This window comes from Stenella coeruleoalba (assembly GCF_951394435.1).
Source record: "Stenella coeruleoalba genome assembly, chromosome: 12".
Taxonomy (NCBI): Eukaryota; Metazoa; Chordata; class Mammalia; order Artiodactyla; family Delphinidae; genus Stenella; species Stenella coeruleoalba.
In genome coordinates this window covers 23,073,273-23,087,295 of record NC_137158.1, presented here as the reverse complement: position 1 = coordinate 23,087,295, position 14,023 = coordinate 23,073,273, and the positions used below count along the sequence as shown (strand labels likewise).

At 38.1% G+C, this 14,023-nt stretch overlaps 1 long non-coding RNA gene across 4 annotated transcripts in view; it reads left to right on the top strand.

The window, feature by feature from the left end:
* Positions 1-882: 882 nt before the first annotated feature.
* The window catches only part of LOC307195132, a 168,694-nt gene continuing 155,553 nt past the window's right edge, over positions 883-14,023 (top strand). For 3 of the 4 annotated variants that reach the window (XR_013830723.1, XR_013830724.1, XR_013830725.1), the window contains exons 1-2: positions 883-1,153; positions 2,659-2,747. This is a non-coding gene — a long non-coding RNA (uncharacterized lncRNA). The remainder of the gene's footprint in view (positions 1,154-2,658; positions 2,748-14,023) is intronic. The other variant, XR_013830722.1, reaches the window with a different exon arrangement.

Sequence of the window (14,023 nt, the reverse complement as noted above, 5' to 3'; positions counted from 1 at the left end):
ATGATTTTAGGCAGCCTCTCTGCTAATGGGTGGGGTTGTGTTCCTGTCTTGCTAGTTGTTTGGCATAGGATGTCCAGCACTGTAGCTTGCTGGTCGTTGAGGGAAGCTGGGTGCTGGTGTTAAGATGGAGATCTCTGGGAGATTTTCACTGTTTGATATTATGTGGAGCTGGGAGGTCTCTTGTGGACCAGTGTCCTGAAGTTGGCTCTCCCACCTCAGAGGCACAGCACTGACTCCTGGCTGCAGCACCAAGAGCCTTTCATCCACACGGCTCAGAATAAAAGGGAGAAAAAGTAGAAAGAAAGATTTAGCAGAAGTAGAAAGAAAGAAAGAAAGAAAGAAAGAAAGAAAGAAAGGAGGGAGGGAGGGAGGAAGGAAGGAAGCAAGGAGGGAAGGAAGGAAAAGAAAGAAAGAAAGAAGATAAAGTAAAATAAAATAAAGTAAGATAAAATATAATAAAGTTATTAAAATAAAAAAATAATTATTAAGAAAAAAAAAAAAAGGACGGCTAGAACCCTAGGACAAATGGTGGAAGCAAAGCTATACAGCATAAATCTTGCTCTCAAAGTCCACCTCCTCAATTTGGGATGATTAGTTGTCTATTCATGTATTTCACAGACATCAAGTTGATTGTGGAGCTTTAATCCGCTGCTTCTGAGGCTGCTGGGAGAGATTTCCCTTTCTCTTCTTTGTTCTCACAGCTCCCAGGGGCTCAGCTTTGGATTTGGCCCCGCCTCTGTGTGTAGGTCGCTGGAGGGCGTCTGTTCTTCGCTCAGACAGGACAGGGTTAAAGGAGCCGCTGCTTCCGGGACTCTGGCTCACTCAGGCCGGGGGTGGGAGGGGCACGGAGAGCGGGGCGTGCCTGCGGCGGCAGAGGCCGGCGTGACGTTGCACCAGCCTGAGGCGCGCCGTGCGTTCTCCTGGAGAAGTTGTCCCTGGATCCCGGGACCCTGGCAGTGGCGGGCTGCAAGGCTCCCGGGAGGGGTGTGGATAGTGACCTGAGCTCGCACACAGGCTTCTTGGTGGCGGCAGCAGCAGCCTTAGCGTCTCATGCCCGTCTCTGGGGTCCGGGCTTTTAGCCGCCGCTCGTGCCCGTCTTTGGAGCTCCTTTAAGCAGCGTTCTTAATCTCCTCGCGCACCAGGAAACAAAGAGGTAAGAAAAAATCTTGCCTCTTCGGCAGGTCCCTCCCGGTTAGCTGTGGCGCACTAACCCCCTGCAGGCTGTGTTCACGCCGCCAACCCCAGTCCTCTCCCGGCACTCCAACCGAAGCCCAAGCCTCAGCTCCCAGCCCCGCCTGCCCCGGCGGGGGAGCAGACAAGCCTCTCGGGCTCGTGAGTGCCGGTCGGCCCTGATCCTCTGCGCGGGAATCTCTCCGCTTTGCCCCCCGCACCCCTGTGGCTGCGCTCTCCTCCGCGGCTCCGAAGCTTTCCCCTTCCACCGCCCGCAGTCTCCGCCCGCGAAGGGGCTTCCTAGTGTGTGGAAAACTTTCCTCCTTCACAGCTCCCTCCCACTGGAGCAGGTCCCGTCCCTATCCTTTTGTCTCTGTTTATTCTTTTTTCTTTTTCCCTACCCAGATATGTGGGGGGGTGTCTTGCTTTTTGGGAGGTCTGAGGTCTTCTGCCAGCGTTCAGTAGGTGTTCTGTAGGAGTTGTTCCACGTGTAGATGTGTTTCTGGTGTATCTGTGGGGAGGAAGGTGATCTCCGCATCTTACTCTTCCGCCATCTTCTCTTGTATGTCTCTGGGACAGAAGCTACTGAACACCGGTAAGAGAAATTCAGCTGTGATAGTTGACAGACAGGTAGATTCCGGCAGGCAAGAACATGTGAAGCTCCTGGGGGCTGCAGGTCATACTCCTGAAGCGTTATTGTCTCTGGATCCTAATGGGTACTCATAAGGAAGGCTGAGGAGAGTCCAGAAAGAGCTTCCTTTGTGGAGGGAGCCTAGGAGCCTCACTGTGGTTCTGATTTGCATTTCCCCAATGGTTACTGATGTTGAGCATCTTTTCATATGCTAATTGGCCATTTGTATACCTTCTTTGGAGAAATTTATATTAAAAGTCTTTTGCCCATTTTCAAATTGAGTTATTTGTTTTGCTTTGTTTTTTGGTTGTCGTTGAGCTGTAGGAGTTTTTAAATATATTCTGGGTATTAACCCCTTGTCAAATATATGGTTTGCAAATATTTTCTCCCATTCTGTAGGCTGCCTTTTCACTCTGTTAGCTATTTTCTTTGCTGCCCAGAGGTTTCTTCTATTTATGACTTTTTTCATACTTCAGTTGGGCTCCTAATTTAGATCCATGTTACTCACTCTCCTTTGCACACCTCCTTAAGCTTGCCATTACCATGTCTTCCCTTTCTTCCGTATCTTCTATAGTGTCTAACATAGGATTATATACTAAGTGGAAACTCAGTAGCTGAGTTACCAAACTGAATGACTTAAAACTGTCACATCATCACTTCCAGTTTAGACTTCATAACAAGGGCCCAGGCCCCTGTCTCCAAATGCTTTCTGAACATCTCAAAACTGTATCACTGCCAACATATGAGGTCTTACAATGATCTTTCTTCCACTTTCTTCTTATCTGATCAATCATTAAGTCCTCTCTAGTTCTACTGGAAAATGAGTTTGAAATTGAACATTTCTTTTCCATTCATAGGGTCACTGTGAGGCAACTCTAACTGACGTAGCCCGTCCCAACACTATGTCCACATTCTGCTCTCAGCTGTGTTTCCAAACAACGAAAAGGTCAGCCCATTACTGTCTTATTCAGGAACTTATGGTGATTCCAGGTGCCTCTGAGAAAATGAAAAATCTCCCTTGGGCTTTCATTTTGCCCTATGAAGGTGAGAAGTACAATTTAAACCCACGATCCCCAAAAGGGTCCCTCCACTTTGGCCAAATGATGTCCTTCGTTGGTCTCCAGAATGATGCCTCGTTCCTGCTTCTGTACCCTCACTGTCTCCTGGAAGCCTTTCCCCCCTGACTTAAACATTTCAATTCCTTCCCTTCTCTCAAATCTGAACTCAAATATGCTTTTCGCTCTCCCCTGACAACTAACCAAAATCATCTTCGGCCTAACCTTTGAATTTCCTAAGCATCTCTGTATGTTTTAACACTCCGGGTTATACTTTCATTAATATAATAGTATTTTCCTTTGGAATATCAGTCCTTCGTATTTTTCTGTGAGCAGTGAGGACCAACAAAATCAAAGTAATTTTTTAAATCCTGAGTTATAGATTTTGGAAAAGTCAAGATACAATGATTTTTTGCCTCCACCGTAGCTGTTCCAAAAAAAAAATAAAATTCAAAATGATTAACTTTGTAATAACCTTAGTCTGTATCTCCATAGACCTAAAACCCATAGATGTAAAAGCCATGGACTGGTATTCTTTGAATTAATTTTCAAAGTAATTAACTACCCCCAATAGTCATGACCTGAGTGCGTGTGGAGTGTTGGACTCATAAACAATATGCTGGGTGAGGAAGCAAAGGCCATTATGAATTCTTGTTACTGACTCAGTCTGTGATCTTGGGCAGTTCACTTAACTTCTTGATATCTGCCTCTTTATTTGCAAATGGGGATAAGATTGGGGTACAAGAGGTACTGCGTTTAGGAGCTTTTAGCCTATGATAGATGAGACATGAATTGTGGCATTAGGCTATGGCAAAATTTCCCTTTTTTCTCTCTTAGAAAATAGGACATGCTTATTTATAGATAATCCATCTAATTCCGAAAAAAATAGTTTTAAGTCAGTGTTCAAAACATATAAGACTTCAATTTTTTGAGTTAAAAAAAGCGTAAATAAGTAGTTGAAAAAATAAGAGAAAAGTAGAAAAAATAAGAAGATGAAAAATAAGAGTGGAATTAACAGACAGAAAGTATGTCTTGAGAATTGCAATTCACTTGCTACAGATGGATTGCAAATCTGACTCTGAGATTTCTAGCAGCCAGCTCAGGAGAGCATGATCAGTTAAATGATTCACGAAGCCAATACGTTAAAACAAACCAGCTGCTCCAAAGCATAACTATTCTTGGTACTAAGATCAGAGGGAAATTTCCTTTTCTCAACAATGACACTCAAGTGATTAAGAGAAGCAGGCACGACAGTTGAATAAGTGACATAAAATTCTCCCCTCTAATGTTTTTGAGGGTTTTTTTTAGTATTTCTTTTTCCATTCTGTTTTTCAATAACAAAAAGTTGGCAGTAAGGCTATATTGGTCAAAACCTTGACTGGGTAAAAAATAATTTTTAGGAGAAATTTGAAAGGGACAAGTAGGGAGTAGCAAAGAAACACACCTAGAAGGAATAGGCCAAGAGTACGAAAAAGACAAGTTTTCAGAGCAAAGCAAGGATGAAGTAGGAAGTCAGAAGCCATCTGGACAGACTGAGTGTGGTGCCAAAGCCCTGAGGTAGCATAGTTTCACTCAAAAGTTAAGGAAAATGAGTTTGTACTTGGGACAAGGTTGTCATATAATTATAATGAATAAATTGTTTTAATAGCTACATTTAATAAAATCTCTCCTCTGATTTCATTTCATTTATACTATTTCTAGAAAAAATGATATATTTATTTATCCTGTTATTGGCCTGAAAGGACTTCTACACTAAGGCTACAATTAGCTTTGATCAGAAGTCCATTATGAAGGAAGTAAAAGCAATATGAAAATGACCAAATGACATGAACAGGCAATTCAAAAAAGAAGAAATATGTATTTGCATGGCCTTTTGCATGGCCAATATGCATAAAATATTCTTTCAGTTTTACTAGAAATACGAATTACAAATGCACATTAAAGCATCAGTGATATACTAGTGTTGTCTATCAATTAAAATTACACAGTAATTTTTATTTTAAATGATAATACACGGCATTGCTCTCTCATACTCTACTGGTGGCAGCTGTAAACTGACACAGCTTTTATAGAGTAGTTTGGCAATACATATGAAAATCTTTAAAAATCAACACGCACTTTAATTTAGCAATTCCACTTCTAGGAGTTTATTCTTAGGAAATAATTTAGAACAATGCCAAGGATGTTCATTGCAGTATTTTAAGTGAGTCATAAAAATATAAAGGCTAAGAAATTACAACCATGAGGAATTTCTTTACTAAATTGTAATTCATCCATAGAACAGAATCTGTGTATTCATAAAAGCTGAAGGTATCACAGTAGAACTGTTGTCCTGGGAAGATGTTCATGATGTATTATTTTGTGTTAAAATCAAGTTATATTAAGATAGACTGTAAAGCTATAGTAAACAAGACAGTGTGGTAGTGGTATAAGGTTAGACAAATAGATTGGCAGAATGAACTAGAGAGACCAGATATAGGTTCACATATAGACAATTGATTTTCAATAAAGGTACAAAGCATTTGAAAGGGAAAAGAAAACACTTTCAAAAACTGTTGCTAGAAGAACTGCATGTCCTTAGGAAAAAAAATGTACCCCAGTCCCTACCTCACACCACACACCAAAAAGTAATTCAAGATGGATGACAGACTTAAACAGAAAAGCCAAAACTATAGAGATTCTAGAAGAAAACATGAGAGAATATCTTTGCAATTTTGGGAGAGATTAACTTAATCTTAGTTAAGTCACAGAAAGCACTAACCAGAAGCATAACATTGATAAATTGGACTTTATCAAAATGGCTTATCATAAAGATACACCATTAAGAAAATGAAAAAGTGTACCATGGACTGGTATTAAATATTTGCAATCTATGTATATGACAAAATACTTCTATCCAGAATATATAAATAATGCCAAAAGCCAATATTGAAAAAGCAAACCAATTTTTAAAAAATGAGCAAACGACTTGAGCAAATACTTCACAGAAGATATACAAATGGCCAATAAACACATGAAAATGTGCTCAATAACATTAGACATTGGAGAAATGCAAATTAAAACCACAATGAGATACCACCGCCTATCCATCAGATTGCTAAAATTTAAAAATGGAAAGTTAAATGTTGGTGAGTGTATGTAGCAACTAAAATTCTAATAAAAAATTGCTGATGTAAGTGTAAAATGGTACAGTCACTTTGGAAAGGAGTTTGGCAATTTAAAAAATAAAACATGTATCTACCCAGTGATTCTGCAAATAAACTCCTTAGTTTTTAACCAAGAGAAATGAAAGCATATGTCCTCAAAAAAACGTGCATGAGTATGTTCATAACAGCTTTATTCATATTAGCTACAAACTAGAGTCACCCAATGTTTGTCAACAGGTAAATGAATGAACAATTTGTGGTATATTCATACAATAGAAAACTAGCCAGGAATAAGAAGGCATGAACTATGGATACATTTAACAACATGGAAGAATCCAGGAGATACTACCAAGCAGAAGAAGTTTCATGGAAAAGAGTATATACTTTTTGATTCCGTTTATTTGAAGTATATAAACAAAACAATTCTATGGTGAAAAAATAAAAACAGTGGTTACCTTTCATGGGGTGGATAAGGCTTGACTTGAAAGGGGCATGAGAAAACTTTTTGGACTGACAGAAATATTTCTTGATTGGTAATAGTTACGTAAGTGTGTACCTTGTCAAAACTCATCAAATGTACACTTAAAATCTGTTCCGTGGCTTGTAGCTACATAACTCCAATCTCTGCTTGTCTCTTCAAATGGCTTTCTTCTCTGCATGTGTGTCTCAAATATCCCTTTCCTTTTTCTTTTTTTAAATTAATTATTTAAAAAAATGTTATTTATTAATTTTTTTGCCTGCATTGTGTCTTCGTTGCTGCACATGGGCTTTCTCTAGTTGTGGCGAGCGGGGGCTACTCTTCATTGCAGTGCATGGGCTTCTCATTGTAGTGGCTTCTCTTGTTGCAGAGCATGGGCTCTAGGCACAAGGGCTTCGGTAGTTGCGTCACGGGGGCCCTAGAGAGCTCGGGCTTCAGTAGTTGTGGCACACAGGCTTAGTTGCTTCAAGGCATGTGGAATCTTCCCGGACCAGGGATCAAACCTGTGTCCCCTGCATTGGCAGGCAGATTCTTAACCACTGCACCACCAGGGAAGTCCTCAAATATCCCTCTCCTTTTTCTTATAAGGATGCCAGTTATTTGATTTAGAGCTCACGCTAAATCCAGGATGATCTTACCTGGAGATCATTAACTTAGTTACATCTGCAAAGAATCTATTTCCAAATAAGGTCACATTCACAGGCACAGAGGATTAGGACTTGGACATATCTATTTAGGGGACACAATTCAACCCAGGTGGCTTTGGTCATATATTAATGTTAATACTTAGACATTCTGCATTGGATGGTTATCTGTATTCAGAGCTTCTCTAGCCATAAGAAGGAGGGTAAGATGGCCAACTTTTGAGGACATCTTGAGACAGTAGAACATGCATTGGCCACTTGGGCTGCTCCTGTTGTACTGCTGAAGCTGGGTGCCAAAGTACAAGGGTGAGGTGGGAATATATCCTTTCAGTCCACATAAGGGAGGACCCAGATGGTCAGAACCATGTCTGTGCCCTTCTATGCCATCAGCATGAGCTGCATATTGCTTTGGGTGGTAGTGAGGCCCTAACCTCCCAGCGCCCTCTGGCTAGAGATCTTACTTTTCTCCCTGATTGGGTCTTTGGAAATAACCAGACAGCATTAAAATGTGCTTGAGTTTTTATGTATTCTCCATGAGTCTGTGCCTTAATGTAAAGGTACACTCTCATAGAGGTAATCTGTTTTACTCCTAAAATCGAGTTAAAGAGTTTGTAAGAGTGAGGTAGCCAATGAGAAAACAGTAAGTTCTTTGACCCCGGAGTGATGAGGAAAAAGTGGCATTTGAGGAAGTTTTGTTGATTGGTGCAGGAAAACCAGAGGTAGCAGATGGAACACAGAGGGACCAAGGTGGCAAGGATGAGCCCCAAGAGAGGGGCAGAAGGTGGGCTTGAGGAGGTAAGTTCAGGGCACAGAAAGACTGCACGGTGTGAAGGTGAGGAAAGAATGAAAAAAACGAGCTCACATCTGTATACTGGGGAGTCATGTAGCTGTTGATAAGAAAAGGAAGCCTGCAATGATTGAGTTGTCTTCATTTTCATCCTTTGTTGGAGGTTCATTTGTTTTCCACTTATTTTGGCTTAATGTGGGCCTTGTAGTGCAGGTTAGCGCCTGATTTCACACTAATCATAATCACACTAATCTGCTATTGCCAAAATGTGACATATCCAATTTAGGATTCTGCCTGTTAGTTCTCACAAGCTCTGCTGATCTTTGCTGTAACTCCCTCTTCTTTTTTTTTTTTTTTTTTTTTTTTTTTTTGCTTATTAGTGTGTCATTTTACAGAGTGTTGCTCAGACCTTAGAGTTTCATGCCATCTGCAGGCTCTGCAAAGATCTATGCTTATGTACAGCTCGTCTGGTTAAAGTTGATTTGTGTGTGTGTGTGTTTAATTGGTCGCTAAACTGTAGTATTATAATGATCCAGAAACACATTTCAGGATTGGTGGCATGTTTTGTAGTATGAATAAAAATGACCCGCTCCATCTAAATTCAAGATGTTGCCCTATTTCTTTATTAGGTATGAGAAATAAATCAGACAATTTGCAATTAACACTAATTCAACCAAGCCATTGAGTTTTGTTTTTAAAATCGAATGCTGCAGTGATCTCAGAGGCAATTTCGATGTTTGCTGAGGTACTGGTGGTATTTCATGTTCATGTTGTTATGAGTTTTCCATGAGTGTTCTAGAAAAATCTTACCAGGGTGGTAAGAACTGATGACCAATTCACTTCTGAGAAAGCTCAAGTGGCCTGGGGCCACACAGTGGATACTGCCTTTGGGCAGTAACTTCACCCACTTTTCTCAGCAGATCAAAGGTATAGGAGTCCCAGTTACCAGAGGTGGAAATCACAGAGAATGTTGGCATAAGGTTGCTCTAAAAGGGATTCTTCCCAAGGAGGGAGACACCAGGGTCAGCATTCAGAAGTTGTGAGTGTAGCATGGGAGCAGAGGCCAGTGAAGATGCCCTACCTTTACTCAGGAAGCCAAAAGCTCTGATGAGAGAGTATCCATTTTCAAACTCCCTCCAGCCTTGAAGAACATGAGGCCATCCCAATACAATACCAATCACATAGGAACTGTCCTATCCTCTCTTCTTGCCTTCCTCCTTACTCTGTATCCCCAAGCCCCAACTTTGATTCTGATGGAGGAAGAGACCAGTTGCCATCAGATGAAAACTGAAATGTAAATTAATACATTGGACTAGACACGTTCTGTATGCATATGTTCGAGTGTGTTTTGTTTTTAACTCTTTATTTTGAATTGTTTTAGACTCAGAGGAAGGTACAAAAAGTAGTACATAGAGCCTCTTATACCCTTCACTCAACTTCCCCCAATAGTCATATCTTATTTAACAATATGAGAAACGAAGAAATTGACAATGGCACAATGGTAACTACAGACTACATTTGGTTTTCACTGAGTTTCGTATGTACTCATGTGTGTATGTGTTTGTGTGTAGTTCTGTACAATTCAAGTATAAATGTGTAACCACCATCATAATCAGAGTACATCAGAATACAGAACTACTCTAACCCCATGAAGGAAATCTTGTGTGCTATACACTTATAGTCAGACTCTCCCCATCACATCCTTGTTCCCTGGAAATCACTAATTTCTTCTCCATTTCTACAGTTTTGTCATTTTGAGGATATCATATAAACAAAATCATATTGTATGTTACGTTATGAAATTGCCTTTTTTCACTAAGCATAATGTCCTTAAAATCTATCCAAATTGATGGCTATATCAATAGTTTGTCTCTTTTTATTACTGAGTAGTTTTCCATTGTATGATTGTTCCAGAGTTTGTTTAACCATTCACCTGTTGAAAGATATTTGGGTTGTTTCAGTATTGAGCCATTACAAGTAAACTTTCATGTATGCTATATACATTATGTACAAGTTATTGTATGAACATAAGTTTTCATTTGTCTGGAATAAATGCCCAAGAGTTGCTGGGTTGTATGATAAGTGCATATTTAGTTTTATAAGAGAATGGCAAACTTTCCCAGAGTGGTCATATCATTTTACATTCCCACCAGCAATGTATAAGAGATACAGTTTCTCTGCATCTTTGTCAGCATTTGGTATTATTATTTTTTAGCTTAGCTATCCTAATAGGCATGTAGTAATATCTTGTGGTTTTACTTTGCATTTCCGTAATGGCTAATGATGTTGAAGATCTTTTTGTGTGCTTTTTGTCATCCATAACTCCTTTATGGTGAAATGTCTGTTCGTGACTTTCATTCATTTTCTAATTAAATTTTTTTTTTACTGTTGAATTTTGAGATATCTTTATACATTCGAGATACAAGTTATTTGTAAAACATAGTTTGCAAATATTTTCTCCCAGTCTGTAACCTATCTTCCCATTCTCTTACAAAGGTATTTCACAGAACAAAAGATTTTAATTTTAAAGAAGTCCAATTTATTACTTTTTTCTCTTAGAAACTGTGTTTTTGGATTCATGTCTAGTACTCTTAACCTAGCTCTATGCTCAGAACATTCTTCCTCTTGGGTTAGAACACTTAAATATTTATGTAATACACAAGGAGTTGGCGAAGGAAAAGCAGAAGAATAAAAACAAAATAGAAAACAATAAGCAAAGTTGTCTACTTAATCCAGTGATATCAATAATTACCTAAATATGGATAAACTAAATACCCTACTCAAAAGGCAGAGATTGTCAGGCTGGACAAAAAGGCAAGATCTAACTATATGTTGTTTGCAAGAAACACACCTTAGATTCAGAGACATGAATAGTTTGGAGGTAAAAGGATGGAAAAGATATATCATGAAACTAACTATAAGAGAGCTGGAGTGGCTATAATGGCTGAAATATGATTGAAGGAAAAAGGATATTTCATTATAATAAAAGGATCAATATATCAAACAATTAAAAATGTACAGGAATTATAGCCATTATCTTATAATAACCTTTGATGGAGTATAATCTGTAAAAATACTGAATCAGACGCTGTACACCTGAAACTAATATAATATTGTAAATCAACTATACTTCAATTAAAAAAATAAAAAATAAAGTTTGTGATAGAAAATAAATGTACATACACACCTCAAAACAGAACCTCAAAATACATGAAGTAAAAATTGACAGAATTGAAAGGAGAAATTGACAATTTAACAATAATAGTTGGAATTTCAGCAGCCCACTCTCAATAAATGATAGAACAACCAGGCAGAAAATCAACAGGGTTATATAAATCTTCAGCACTTATCAACACTATCAACCAACTTGCTGTAACTGTTATTTATAGAACATCCAAAGACTTCAGAATACAGATTATTTTCAAGTGCACATGCAACATTCTCTAGGTTAGACCATACACTGATACGAAACAGAATTAAATTAGAGATTCACAACATAAAGTTATCTGGTAAATTTCCAATCTCTTTGGAAATTAAATAACACACTTCTGAATAACCTCTGGGTCAAAGAAGAAATCAAAAGGAAAAGTACCTGGAACTGAATGAAACAAAAACACAACACATAAAAAACATGGAAAGAATCTAAAGTAGTGCTGAGCAGAAAACTGACAAATATAGATACCTACCTTAAAAACTAGAAAAACAAGAGCAATCTAAACTAGAAGCAAACAGAAGGAAGCGAATAACAAAGAGTATAGTAGAAATTATTGAAATAGAAAACAAAACAAAACAAAAAATAGTAGAGAAAACTAATAAAACCTAAAGCCAGTTCTTTAAAAAGATGAACAAAATTGGCAAACCTGCAGCTAGAGTGAGAAAAAATAAGAGAGAAGACACAGATTACCAAAATCGGGAATGAAAGAGGGGACACCACTACTGGTGCTACATAAATTAAAATGACTACAGGATAATATTATGAAATATCTGATACCAATAAACTAGACAACTTACATGAAATGGACAAATTACTAGAAAGACACATTACTAAAACCGATGCAGGAAGAATTGGAAATCTGAATAGTTCTAGGATAAGTAAAGAAATTAAATTAGTGATTAAAAATCTTTCCACATGGTTAAAGGATTATACACTATGATCAAATGTGATATCTTTGAGGGATGCAAGAATGTCTCAACGTCATCAAATCAGTCAACGTGATACCCCACATTAACAAAATAAAAAATAGAAATCATATAATCATCTCAATAAATGCAGAAAAAGCAGTTGACAAAATTCAACCCCCACTTATAATAAAAACTCTCAATAAAATGGGTATAGAAGAAATGTACCTTAACATAATACAGGCCATATATGACAAAGTCACAGCTAACATCATACTCAATCGTGAAAATCCGAAAGCTACCCCTTTAAGATCAGTAACAAGACAAGTATGTCCACTCTTGCCACTCTTACTCAACTTAGTATTGGAAGCCCTAGACAGAGCAATTAGGCAAGAATAAAACAACAATTTAAAACCCCCCCAAATAAATGAACAAACCAACCCAAACCCCAAAACCTGCATAGATACAGAGAACACAATAGTGGTTACCAGAGGGTGAGAGGAGTGAAGAGAGGGTGAGATGAGTAAAGAGGGTCAAATGTATGGTGATGACGGAAACTCAGCTTTTGGTGGTGAGCATGTTGTAGTATGTACAGAAGTCGAAATATAATACTGTACACATTAAACTTATATAATGTTAAAACCAATAAAAATTAAAACAAAAATAAAACAAACAAAAAATCTGTCCATATGGAAAACTACAAAACATTGCTAAGATAAATTTACAAAGACAGAAATAAATGGAGAGGCGTTTTGGTTTGGAAGACACATTGTTCTTTCCTAGTTGACCTATAGAAGCCACACAATCCCTTTCAGAATCCCAGCAGACTTTTATTGTAGAAATTGCCAACCAGATTGTAGGTTTTTTCTTTTGTTTTTTCTTGCTGTGTTAACTTTGCTAATCTATAGTCTCCAGCTGTTCAAATAGAACATTCATTTAGGTGTTGCTGTGAAGAAAATGTGCAGATGTGATTAATGTCTTAACCCTTTGACTTTAAGTAAGAGAGATTAAGGTGGATAATCTCAGTGGGCTTGGTTCAGTTGGTTGGAAGGCCTTAAAATCAGGGCTGATGCTTTCTTGAGGAAAAAAAAAAAAAATCTATCTGCTGACAGTAGCTTCAGCCCATATCCATGAGTTCCAGGCTGACTTTCCTGCCTGCCTACCTATGGTTTCAGGTTTGCTGAGTCAGCCCCTCCAATCCCATAAGCCAATTTCTCATAATAAATCTCTTCATATATATCTGTCCTACTGGCTCTACTTCTCTTGTTTAACTCTGACTGACACACTGATATAACAATTTATATGGAAATGCAAAGAATCCAGATTACGTAAAACAATTTTAGAACAGAACAAAGTTGGAGGACTTACATAACCCAATTTCAAAACTTAATATAAAGCCACAGTACTTATGACCGTTTGGTATTATTGGTGGAAAGATAGGTATATAAATCAATGAGACAGAATTGGGAGTCCAAAAACTAACCTTCTATTTTTGGTCAATTGATGATGCAAATCTATGTACACATAAAGACTTGTACATGTGTATTCATAGCATCATTATCTATAATAGCACCAAATGAAAACAACCTAAAAGTCCAATGATTGTTGAATGGATAAATAAAACTGTGGCATACCCATAGAATAAAATAGTATTTAGTAATAAAAAGCAATGAAATACAGATACATGCTACACCATGGATGAATTTCACAGGCATTGTGGCAAGTGAAACAAGCCATACAAAAGACAGTAAATTGTAAAATTCCATTTACATAAAGTGTCCAGAAAAAGCAAATTTATAGAGACAAAGTAGATCAGTGGTTCCTGGGGCTGGGGAGGGAACAGAAATTCATTGCAACGGGCTTGAAGGAATTTGGGGAGAGTCATGGAAATGTTCTAAAATTGGATTGTTATGATATATGTATAGCTCACTAAAACTTACTAACAATATCACTGAATTGTACATTCACAGTGGGTCTTTTTATGGTGTGTAAA